We start from the raw sequence: 10,298 nt of genomic DNA, 5'->3' as shown, positions 1-10,298 counted from the left end.
GGTGTGGTGTAGGTTAACACTGTGGACTCTCCCAGTACTGTGGTGTAGGTTAACACTGTGGACTCTCCCAGTATAGGTGGTGTGGTGTAGGTTAACACTGTGGACTCTCTCAGTGTGGTGGTGTGGTGTAGGTTAACACTGTGGACTCTCCCAGTGCTGTGGTGTAGGTTAACACTGTGGACTCTCCAGTGTGGTGGTGTGGTGTAGATTAACACTGTGGACTCTCCAGTGTGGTGGTGTGGTGAAGGTTAACACTGTGGACTCTCCCAGTGTGGTGGTGTGGGTTAACACTGTGGACTCTCCCAGTGTGGTGGTGTAGGTTAACACTGTGGACTCTCCCAGTGGTGTGGTGTGGGTTAACACTGTGGACTCTCCCAGTGGCGCTGTGGTGTAGGTTAACACTGTGGACTCTCCCAGCATGGTGGTGTAGGTTAACACTGTGGACTCTCCCAGTGGTGTGGTGTAGGTTAACACTGTGGACTCTCCCAGTGTGGTGGTGTGGTGTAGGTTAACACTGTGGACTCTCCCAGTGTGATGGTGTAGGTTAACACTGTGGACTCTCCCAGTGTGGTGGTGTGGTGTAGGTTAACACTGTGGACTCTCCCAGTACGGTAGTGGTGTGGTGTGGGTTAACACTGTGGACTCTCCCAGTGTGGTGGTGTGGTGTAGGTTAACACTGTGGACTCTCCCAGTATGGTGGTGTGGTGTAGGTTAACACTGTGGACTCTCCCAGTATAGGTGGTGTGGTGTAGGTTAACACTGTGGACTCTCCCAGTATGGTGGTGTGGTGTAGGTTAACACTGTGGACTCTCCCAGTACGGTGGTGTGAGTTAACATGGTGGACTCTCCCACTACGGTAGTGTGGTGTAGGTTAACACTGTGGACTCTCCCAGTGTGGTGGTGTAGGTTAACACTGTGGACTCTCCCAGTACGGTGGTGTGGTGTAGGTTAACACTGTGGACTCTCCCAGTACGGTGGTGGGGTGTAGGTTAACACTGGACTCTCCCAGTGTGGTGGTGTAGGTTAACACTGTGGACTCTCCCAGTACGGTGGTGTGGTGTAGGTTAACACTGGACTCTCCCAGTGTGGTGGTGTAGGTTAACACGGTGGAGTCTCCCAGTATGGTGGTGTGGTGTGGGTTAACACTGTGGACTCTCCCAGTACGGTGGTGTGGTGTAGGTTAACACTGTGGACTCTCCCAGTATGGTGGTGTAGGTTAACACTGTGGACTCTCCCAGTATGGTGGTGTGGTGTAGGTTAACACTTTGGACTCTCCCAGTATGGTGGTGTGGTGTAGGTTAACACTTTGGACTCTCCCAAGATGGTTGTGTAGGTTAACACTGTGGACTCTCCCAACAACAGCAACACACAGGGTGAGGAGATTCAGCTGATCTGCAGGTAACCCATTGTAGTGGTCCTTTACCTTGCTAACGACCCTGTATAGCACCAGCACCCTACTGCACATAGTAGTAACAGATTCAGAATTGTTCCTGAAAATGTCTCCGTTTGCAGTACGTTTGCCAATCGGTTGTTCTGCCAGCCAGTGGGGATACATTAAACATTACAGCTAGCTAGGTAGTTCCAGCTGTTTAGTTAGCTAGCCAGCTAACCTACTCCCTGGACCATTACAGCTAGCTAGGTAGTTCCAGCTGTTTAGTTAGCTAGCCAGCTAACCTACTCCCTGGACCATTACAGCCTGCTAGGTAGTTCCAGCTGTTTAGTTAGCTAGCCAGCTAACCTACTCCCTGGACCATTACAGCCAGCTAGGTAGTTCCAGCTGTTTAGTTAGCTAGCCAGCTAACCTACTCCCTGGACCAATACAGCCAGCTAGGTAGTTCCAGCTGTTTAGTTAGCTAGCCAGCTAACCTACTCCCCTGGACCAATACAGCCAGCTAGGTAGTTCCAGCTGTTTAGTTAGCTAGCCAGCTAACCTACTCCCTGGACCATTACAGCCAGCTAGGTAGTTCCAGCTGTTTAGTTAGCTAGCGAGCTAACCTACTCCCTGGACCATTACAGCCAGCTAGGTAGTTCCAGCTGTTTAGTTAGCTAGCCAGCTAACCTACTCCCTGGACCAATACAGCCAGCTAGGTAGTTCCAGCTGTTTAGTTAGCTAGCCAGCTAACCTACTCCCTGGACCAATACAGCCAGCTAGGTAGTTCCAGCTGTTTAGTTAGCTCGCCAGCTAACCTACTCCCTGGACCAATACAGCCAGCTAGGTAGTTCCAGCTGTTTAGTTAGCTAGCCAGCTAACCTACTCCCTGGACCATTACAGCCAGCTAGGTAGTTCCAGCTGTTTAGTTAGCTAGCCAGCTAACCTACTCCCTGGACCATTACAGCCAGCTAGGTAGTTCCAGCTGTTTAGTTAGCTAGCCAGCTAACCTACTCCCTGGACCATTACAGCCAGCTAGGTAGTTCCAGCTGTTTAGTTAGCTAGCCAGCTAACCTACTCCCCTGGACCAATACAGCCAGCTAGGTAGTTCCAGCTGTTTAGTTAGCTAGCCAGCTAACCTACTCCCTGGACCATTACAGCCAGCTAGGTAGTTCCAGCTGTTTAGTTAGCTAGCCAGCTAACCTACTCCCTGGACCAATACAGCCAGCTAGGTAGTTCCAGCTGTTTAGTTAGCTAGCCAGCTAACCTACTCCCTGGACCATTACAGCCAGCTAGGTAGTTCCAGCTGTTTAGTTAGCTAGCCAGCTAACCTACTCCCTGGACCATTACAGCCTGCTAGGTAGTTCCAGCTGTATAGTTAGCTAGCCAGGTAACTCCTAAAACTTTACTCTTCAGATAATTAGTTTATCATAAAAACAGCTGAATGGTAGCTAGCTACCTAGCTAGCATAGTTACAGGTACTCTTATGCTTGAAGCAACTTTGGAACCAATTATACCCAGTTGCTAATAGTTACCGATATCTACAACTACCTGGCTACCTAGCTGGCTGTAATGTTTAATGTGAGTCTAGAGCAGTGCTGTTTGGGGGTCTAGAGCAGTGCTGTTTGGGAGTCTAGAGCAGTGCTGTTTGGGAGTCTAGAGCAGTGCTGTTTGGGAGTCTAGAGCAGTGCTGTTTGGGAGTCTTCAGCAGTGCTGTTTGGGAGTCTAGAGCACTGCTGTTTGGGAGTCTAGAGCAGTGCTGTTTGGGAGTCTTCAGCAGTGCTGTTTGGGAGTCTAGAGCAGTGCTGTTTGGGAGTCTAGAGCAGTGCTGTTTGGGAGTCTAGAGCAGTGCTGTTTGGGAGTCTAGAGCAGTGCTGTTGGGGAGTCTAGAGCAGTGCTGTTTGGGAGTCTAGAGCAGTGCTGTTTGGGAGTCTAGAGCAGTGCTGTTTGGGAGTCTAGAGCAGTGCTGTTTGGGAGTCTAGAGCAGTGCTGTTTGGGAGTCTAGAGCAGTGCTGTTTGGGAGTCTAGAGCAGTGCTGTTTGGTCTGGAGCAGTGCTGTTTGGGAGTCTAGAGCAGTGCTGTTTGGGAGTCTAGAGCAGTGCTGTTTGGGAGTCTAGAGCAGTGCTGTTTGGTCTGAAGCAGTGCTGTTTGGGAGTCTAGAGCAGTGCTGTTTGGGAGTCTGAAGCAGTGCTGTTTGGGAGTCTAGAGCAGTGCTGTTTGGGAGTCTAGAGCAGTGCTGTTTGGGAGTCTAGAGCAGTGCTGTTTGGGAGTCTAGAGCAGGTCTGTTTGGGAGTCTAGAGCAGTGCTGTTTGGGAGTCTACAGCAGTGCTGTTTGGGGGTCTAGAGCAGTGCTGTTTGGGAGTCTAGAGCAGTGCTGTTTTGGAGTCTAGAGCATTTGGGAGTCTAGAGCAGTGCTGTTTGGGAGTCTAGAGCAGTGCTGTTTGGGAGTCTAGAGCAGGAGGGGACCTGAGCAACATTGCTCTGACCTGAGCAACATTGTACAGTTTTCTACCTTGCCATGTACACTGAACAAAAATATAAACACAACATTTAAAGTGTCTGTCTCATGTTTCATGAGCTGAAATAAAAGATCCCAGAAATGTCCCATACGCACAAAAAGCTTATTTCTCTCTAATTTTGTGCACCAATTTGTTTACATCCCTGTTAGTATTTCTCCTTTTCCAAGATAATCCATCCACCTGACAGGTGTGGTATATCAAGAAGCTGATTAAACAGCATGATCATTACACAGGTGCACCTTGTGCTGGGGGACAATTAAAGGCCACTCTAAAAATGTGCAGTTTTGTCACACAACACAATGCCACAGATGTCTCAAGTTTTTAGGGAGCGTGCAGTTGGCATGCTAACTGCAGGAATGTCCACCAGAGCTGTTGCCAAATTATTAAATGTTCATGTCTCTACCGTAAGCCGCCTACAACGTCATTTTAGAGAATTTAACTGGAATTTATTTAGAATTCAAGGCACAATTAACCAGCATGGCTACCACAGCATTCTGCAGCGATACGCCATCCCATCTGGTATGCGCTTAGTGGGACTATCATTTGTTTTTCAACAGGACAATGACCCAACACACCTCCAGGCTGTGTAAGGGCTATTTGACCAAGAAGGAGAGTGATGTAGTGCTGCATCAGATGACCCGGCCTCCACAATCACCCGACCTCAACCCAATTGGTATGAGTTGGACCGCAGAGTGAAGGAAAAGCAGCCAACAAGTGCTCAGCATATGTGGGAACTCCTTCAAGACCGTTGGAAAAGCATTCCAGGTGAAGCTGGTTGAGAGAATGCCAAGAGTGTGCTAAGCTGTCATCAAGGCAAAGGGCGGCTACTTTGAAGAATCTCAAATATAAAATATATTTTGATTTGTTTCATTCTTTTTATGGTTACTACATGATTCCATACGTGTTATTTCATAGTTTTGATGTCTTCACTATTATTCTACAATGTAGAAAATAGTCCAAATAAAGAAAAACCCTTGAATGAGTCGGTGTGTCCAAACTTTTGACTGGTACTGTATGTTTTGTTTACATTTACCTTATTTACAAGTAAAACCAGTTTATATTTTTGGGATCTGATGGGGTACGACAGTTGAAATAGGCTCATGAGGCATTCTTCAAGAACAATGGGTGCTACATACAGTATGTAGCAACTACTGGTTGACCCTTTAATACTGACCAGACTGTCTGGTTAGCAACTTCAGAACCTCAGAGCTAACGACTGGCTTTCGCCTGGACTATATCGGCTGGTGGAAGGACGAAATAAAACAAATGTACTCATTTAAAATATTTTCTGAACATCACGCGCCGATGTAAAATGCTGTTTTTATATATAAATATGAACTTTATTCGAACAAAAGAATGCACGTATTGTGTAACATGATGTCCTAGGAGTGTCATCTGATGAAGATTGTCAAAGGTTAGTGCTGCATTTAGCTGTGGTTTTGGTTATTTGTGATACATGCTAGTTGGTCGGAAAATGGCGGTGTGGCTATTTTGACGATGTACTCTCCTAACATAATGTAATGTTTTGCTTTCGCTGTAAAGCCTTTTTGAAATCGGACAACGTGGTTCGATTCAGGAGAGGTGTATCTATAAAACGGTGTAAAAATAGTCCTATGTTTGAGAAACAGAAATTATTAGATTTGGTTATGAATATGGCGCTCTGATTTTTTTCGCTGGATGTTGATCCCGATTACGGGATCAGCGTTTCAAGAGGTTTTAAAGAAGGAAAAAAAAAGATGAACAAGATGTTAACCGTTGGCAACCATTTTGTAAAAGCAATAAGGCTCTTGAACCCGGAGTTTATCGTGTGACTGTAACGCCCTGGCCATAGAGAGGGGTTTTTAGTTCTCTATTTTTGGTTAGGCCAGGGTGTTACATGGGTGGGCGTTCTATGTTTATTTTTCTATGTTGGTTTGTTTCTTTGGTTTCGGCCGTGTGTGGCTCTCAATCAGGAACAGCTGTAGATCGTTGTTGCTGATTGAGAGTCATACACAGGCAGCTTGTTTTTCCTTTGGGGTTTTGTGGGGGGATTATTTTCTGTTTAGTTTTGTACCTAGCAGAACTGTAGGCTGCCGTTCATTTTCGTGTTTTGTTTAAAGTGTTTCTATGAATTAAATATTGAATATGAACACTCACCACGCTGCGCTTTGGTCCCCTACTTCCGCAGACGACGGTCGTTACAGTGACGGCTTCCTCCTTTAGTTGGACAAGGCGCCTTCTATTAATACAGGTGTTTTCTATTTCCTGTCACCTGGTCTCTGCCAGTGGCTGGAGGGTTTAAATGCTCAGTTCTAGAGAGTTACGGGAGATTCAATACAAAATGGCTGCCTGTCTCTGCAATGGGGGGTTACGTTAGGGGCTGATGTGAGTCCTAGGGGCTAGTCAGACTGATCTTCAGTCTTTGTATTCGTTGGACTAATTTTAAAATCAGTTTATTATTGACTTTGAGCCCGGTCAAGCATCTTGTTGGATGAATTCTACATGTTGTAAATAGCTGAGCCTTAAAATAAGAACGCTGCACTGTATGATGTGCTTCCTGCCTCTCCTTGCTCAGCAACTACACACACACACACACACACACACACACACACACACACACACACACACACACACACACACACACACACACACACACACACACACACACACACACACACACACACACACACACACCGTATTGAACTCTCTGATAACTCTGAAAGATGACGGTCTGTGAAGAAATGTGTGGATTTTAGAGGATGGGGGACGCTGAATCATAATAAATAAATAAATAAAATAAATCCTGGGGAAATGGAGTTCTATAAATAACGTTGTGATCTTTTAAAGTTAGAAAAATACATTAAAGGGGGACTGATAATATTATAATTATAAAACCATATCTAATTTATTTATATTTCAACTGTTATTATTTGCTCCCTGGAAACGTTTATTCAACGAGGAAGTATTTTAATTTTTTTTAAGTTTCTAATTTCATGGTTCAGAAATCGTACAGAAGGAAATTGGAGTTTCCTTGTAATGTTATTTGGAAGGGATCAGAAGAGAATTTCATTACAGAATTCTCTTTTACTTGGACGTAATTATAAACCAAAATTGTAAAATTCAAGTAATTGTTTAAAAAAATAAAATAATAATCTTCGTGCACCAGATGAATCTTGAGAAAATAAAAAATAATTCACAATAATTACACATCGGAGAACATTCACGTTCTTTAACTGAAAAGTACCTTATTTGGGAGTGTTTTAAAAAAATGTTTGATCAATCCTTCATTTCAGCATCATGTACTATTGTTAAGATACAAGATCTCACCAGCTCCTCGTGTGTGTTGGTTGTCAGAGAGGAAAGAGATTCAATAATTCAATGTGTATCAAAAGGCATAAGGCACGTGTTTATATTGTAGTCATAACTACAGCCTTTCCCCCTCCCCTCCCCTCTCCTCTCCTCTCCTCTCCTCTCCTCCCCTCCCTTCCCCTCCCCTCCCCTCCCCTCCCTTCCCTCCCCTCCCCTCCCCCGTCTGTGTATGCTACATGCAAACAGCTTCTATTATGCACCAAACCATCAGTAAAACCCATTATACTGTATTCCAGTGTCTTCCAGTATCTCTGCATTATTCACTGATGGTTACCGAGAGAGGACCCAGGAGAGGAGGGTAATATGTGCAATATTAATGTAGCTGCAGCGTTGCTCCATCTCCACAGCCACAGTATATCTGTAGTATAATAAACACACTAGTAATAAAGACGAAGTCCGGGAGGTTATACTGTGGGGGTTTAAATGGTCTGAATGTGTTTTACACACCTGAATGGCGTTATTTTAAATGTTTAAATTTTAGTCATTTAGCAGATATTCTTATCCAGAGCGACTTACAGTAGTGAATGCATACATTTCATAGATTTCTTTTCCCCCTGTACTGGTCCCCCGTGGGAATCGAACCCACAACCCTGGCGTTGCAAACACCACGCTCGACCGACTGAGCCACACGGGACCGTTATACACGGGGATGTGGTGGGTGTGGAGATGGAGGTAAGATGAAGTCATGGTGCAAAATCACACATCTCACAACTCTAACCTATCATCATTTTTTCACTGCCTAGCCTATCATAATCTTTGTGAAATGCACTTTCTATTTCAGCTTCCTGGACCACTGAACAACACACTTTTTTGTTGAGTGGCCCTTGGATTGATAGGGAACAAAAGAGAGATTTAAAAAAAAAATTGCCTGGAAAAAAAACCCATTATGCATTGTGTTTTTCATTATCGCCAGGCAACACAGAACACGGTGATGAGATCAGACAGGTAGGATCTTCCCACCACGATACATCCTGATGATACATCTCGATACCTCAGTGTTCCTCAGAGTAACGGTCTCGTAGCATCGTAGCCTCAGTGTTCCTCAGAGTAAAGGTCTCGTAGCATCGTAGCATCGTAGCCTCAGTGTTCCTCAGAGTAAAGGTCTCGTAGCATCGTAGCATCAGTGTTCCTCAGAGTAAAGGTCTCGTAGCATCGTAGCCTCAGTGTTCCTCAGAGTAAAGGTCTCGTAGCATCGTAGCCTCAGTGTTCCTCAGAGTAAAGGTCTCGTAGCATCGTAGCATCAGTGTTCCTCAGAGTAAAGGTCTCGTAGCATCGTAGCCTCAGTGTTCCTCAGAGTAAAGGTCTCGTAGCATCGTAGCATCGTAGCATCAGTGTTCCTCAGAGTAAAGGTCTCGTAGCATCGTAGCCTCAGTGTTCCTCAGAGTAAAGGTCTCGTAGCATCGTAGCATCGTAGCATCAGTGTTCCTCAGAGTAAAGGTCTCGTAGCATCGTAGCATCAGTGTTCCTCAGAGTAAAGGTCTCGTAGCATCGTAGCCTCAGTGTTCCTCAGAGTAAAGGTCTCGTAGCATCGTAGCATCGTAGCCTCAGTGTTCCTCAGAGTAAAGGTCTCGTAGCATCGTAGCATCGTAGCCTCAGTGTTCCTCAGAGTAAAGGTCTCGTAGCATCGTAGCATCGTAGCATCAGTGTTCCTCAGAGTAAAGGTCTCGTAGCATCGTAGCATCGTAGCCTCAGTGTTCCTCAGAGTAAAGGTCTCGTAGCATCGTAGCCTCAGTGTTCCTCAGAGTAAAGGTCTCGTAGCATCGTAGCATCGTAGCCTCAGTGTTCCTCAGAGTAAAGGTCTCGTAGCATCGTAGCATCAGTGTTCCTCAGAGTAAAGGTCTCGTAGCATCGTAGCATCAGTGTTCCTCAGAGTAAAGGTCTCGTAGCATCGTAGCATCGTAGCCTCAGTGTTCCTCAGAGTAAAGGTCTCGTAGCATCGTAGCATCGTAGCCTCAGTGTTCCTCAGAGTAAAGGTCTCGTAGCATCGTAGCATCAGTGTTCCTCAGAGTAAAGGTCTCGTAGCATCGTAGCCTCAGTGTTCCTCAGAGTAAAGGTCTCGTAGCATCGTAGCCTCAGTGTTCCTCAGAGTAAAGGTCTCGTAGCATCGTAGCATCAGTGTTCCTCAGAGTAAAGGTCTCGTAGCATCGTAGCATCGTAGCATCAGTGTTCCTCAGAGTAAAGGTCTCGTAGCATCGTAGCATCGTAGCCTCAGTGTTCCTCAGAGTAAAGGACTCGTAGCATCGTAGCATCGTAGCCTCAGTGTTCCTCAGAGTAAAGGTCTCGTAGCATCGTAGCCTCAGTGTTCCTCAGAGTAAAGGTCTCGTAGCATCGTAGCATCGTAGCCTCAGTGTTCCTCAGAGTAAAGGTCTCGTAGCATCGTAGCCTCAGTGTTCCTCAGAGTAAAGGTCTCGTAGCATCGTAGCATCGTAGCCTCAGTGTTCCTCAGAGTAAAGGTCTCGTAGCATCGTAGCTTCAGTGTTCCTCAGAGTAAAGGTCTCGTAGCATCGTAGCATCAGTGTTTCTCAGAGTAAATGACTCGTAGCATCGTAGCATCGTAGCATCAGTGTTCCTCAGAGTAAAGGTCTCGTAGCATCGTAGCATCGTAGCCTCAGTGTTCCTCAGAGTAAAGGTCTCGTAGCATCGTAGCATCAGTGTTTCTCAGAGTAAAGGACTCGTAGCATCGTAGCATCGTAGCATCAGTGTTCCTCAGAGTAAAGGTCTCGTAGCATCGTAGCATCGTAGCCTCAGTTTTCCTCAGCACCACCCTCCTTTTGAAGCTTCCAGTCTGTTATTCGAACTCAATCAGCATGACAGAGTGATCTCCAGCCTTGTCCTCGGTCAACACTCACACCTGTGTTAACGAGAGAATCACTGACATGATGTCAGCTGGTCCTTTTGTGGCAGGGCTGAAATGCAGTGGAAATGTTTTTTGGGGATTCAGTTCCTTTGCTTTGGCATAGAGGGAGTTTGCAATTAATTGCAATTCATCTGATCACTCTTCATAACATTCTGGGCTCCCTGTGGCTCAGTTGGTAGAGCATGGTGTTTGCAACGCCAGGGTT

This window comes from Salmo salar, unplaced genomic scaffold (genome assembly GCF_965601325.2).
Source record: "Salmo salar unplaced genomic scaffold, fSalSal1 ptg000857l, whole genome shotgun sequence".
NCBI classification, from domain to species: domain Eukaryota; kingdom Metazoa; phylum Chordata; class Actinopteri; order Salmoniformes; family Salmonidae; genus Salmo; species Salmo salar.
This window is presented reverse-complemented; position numbering follows the sequence as displayed.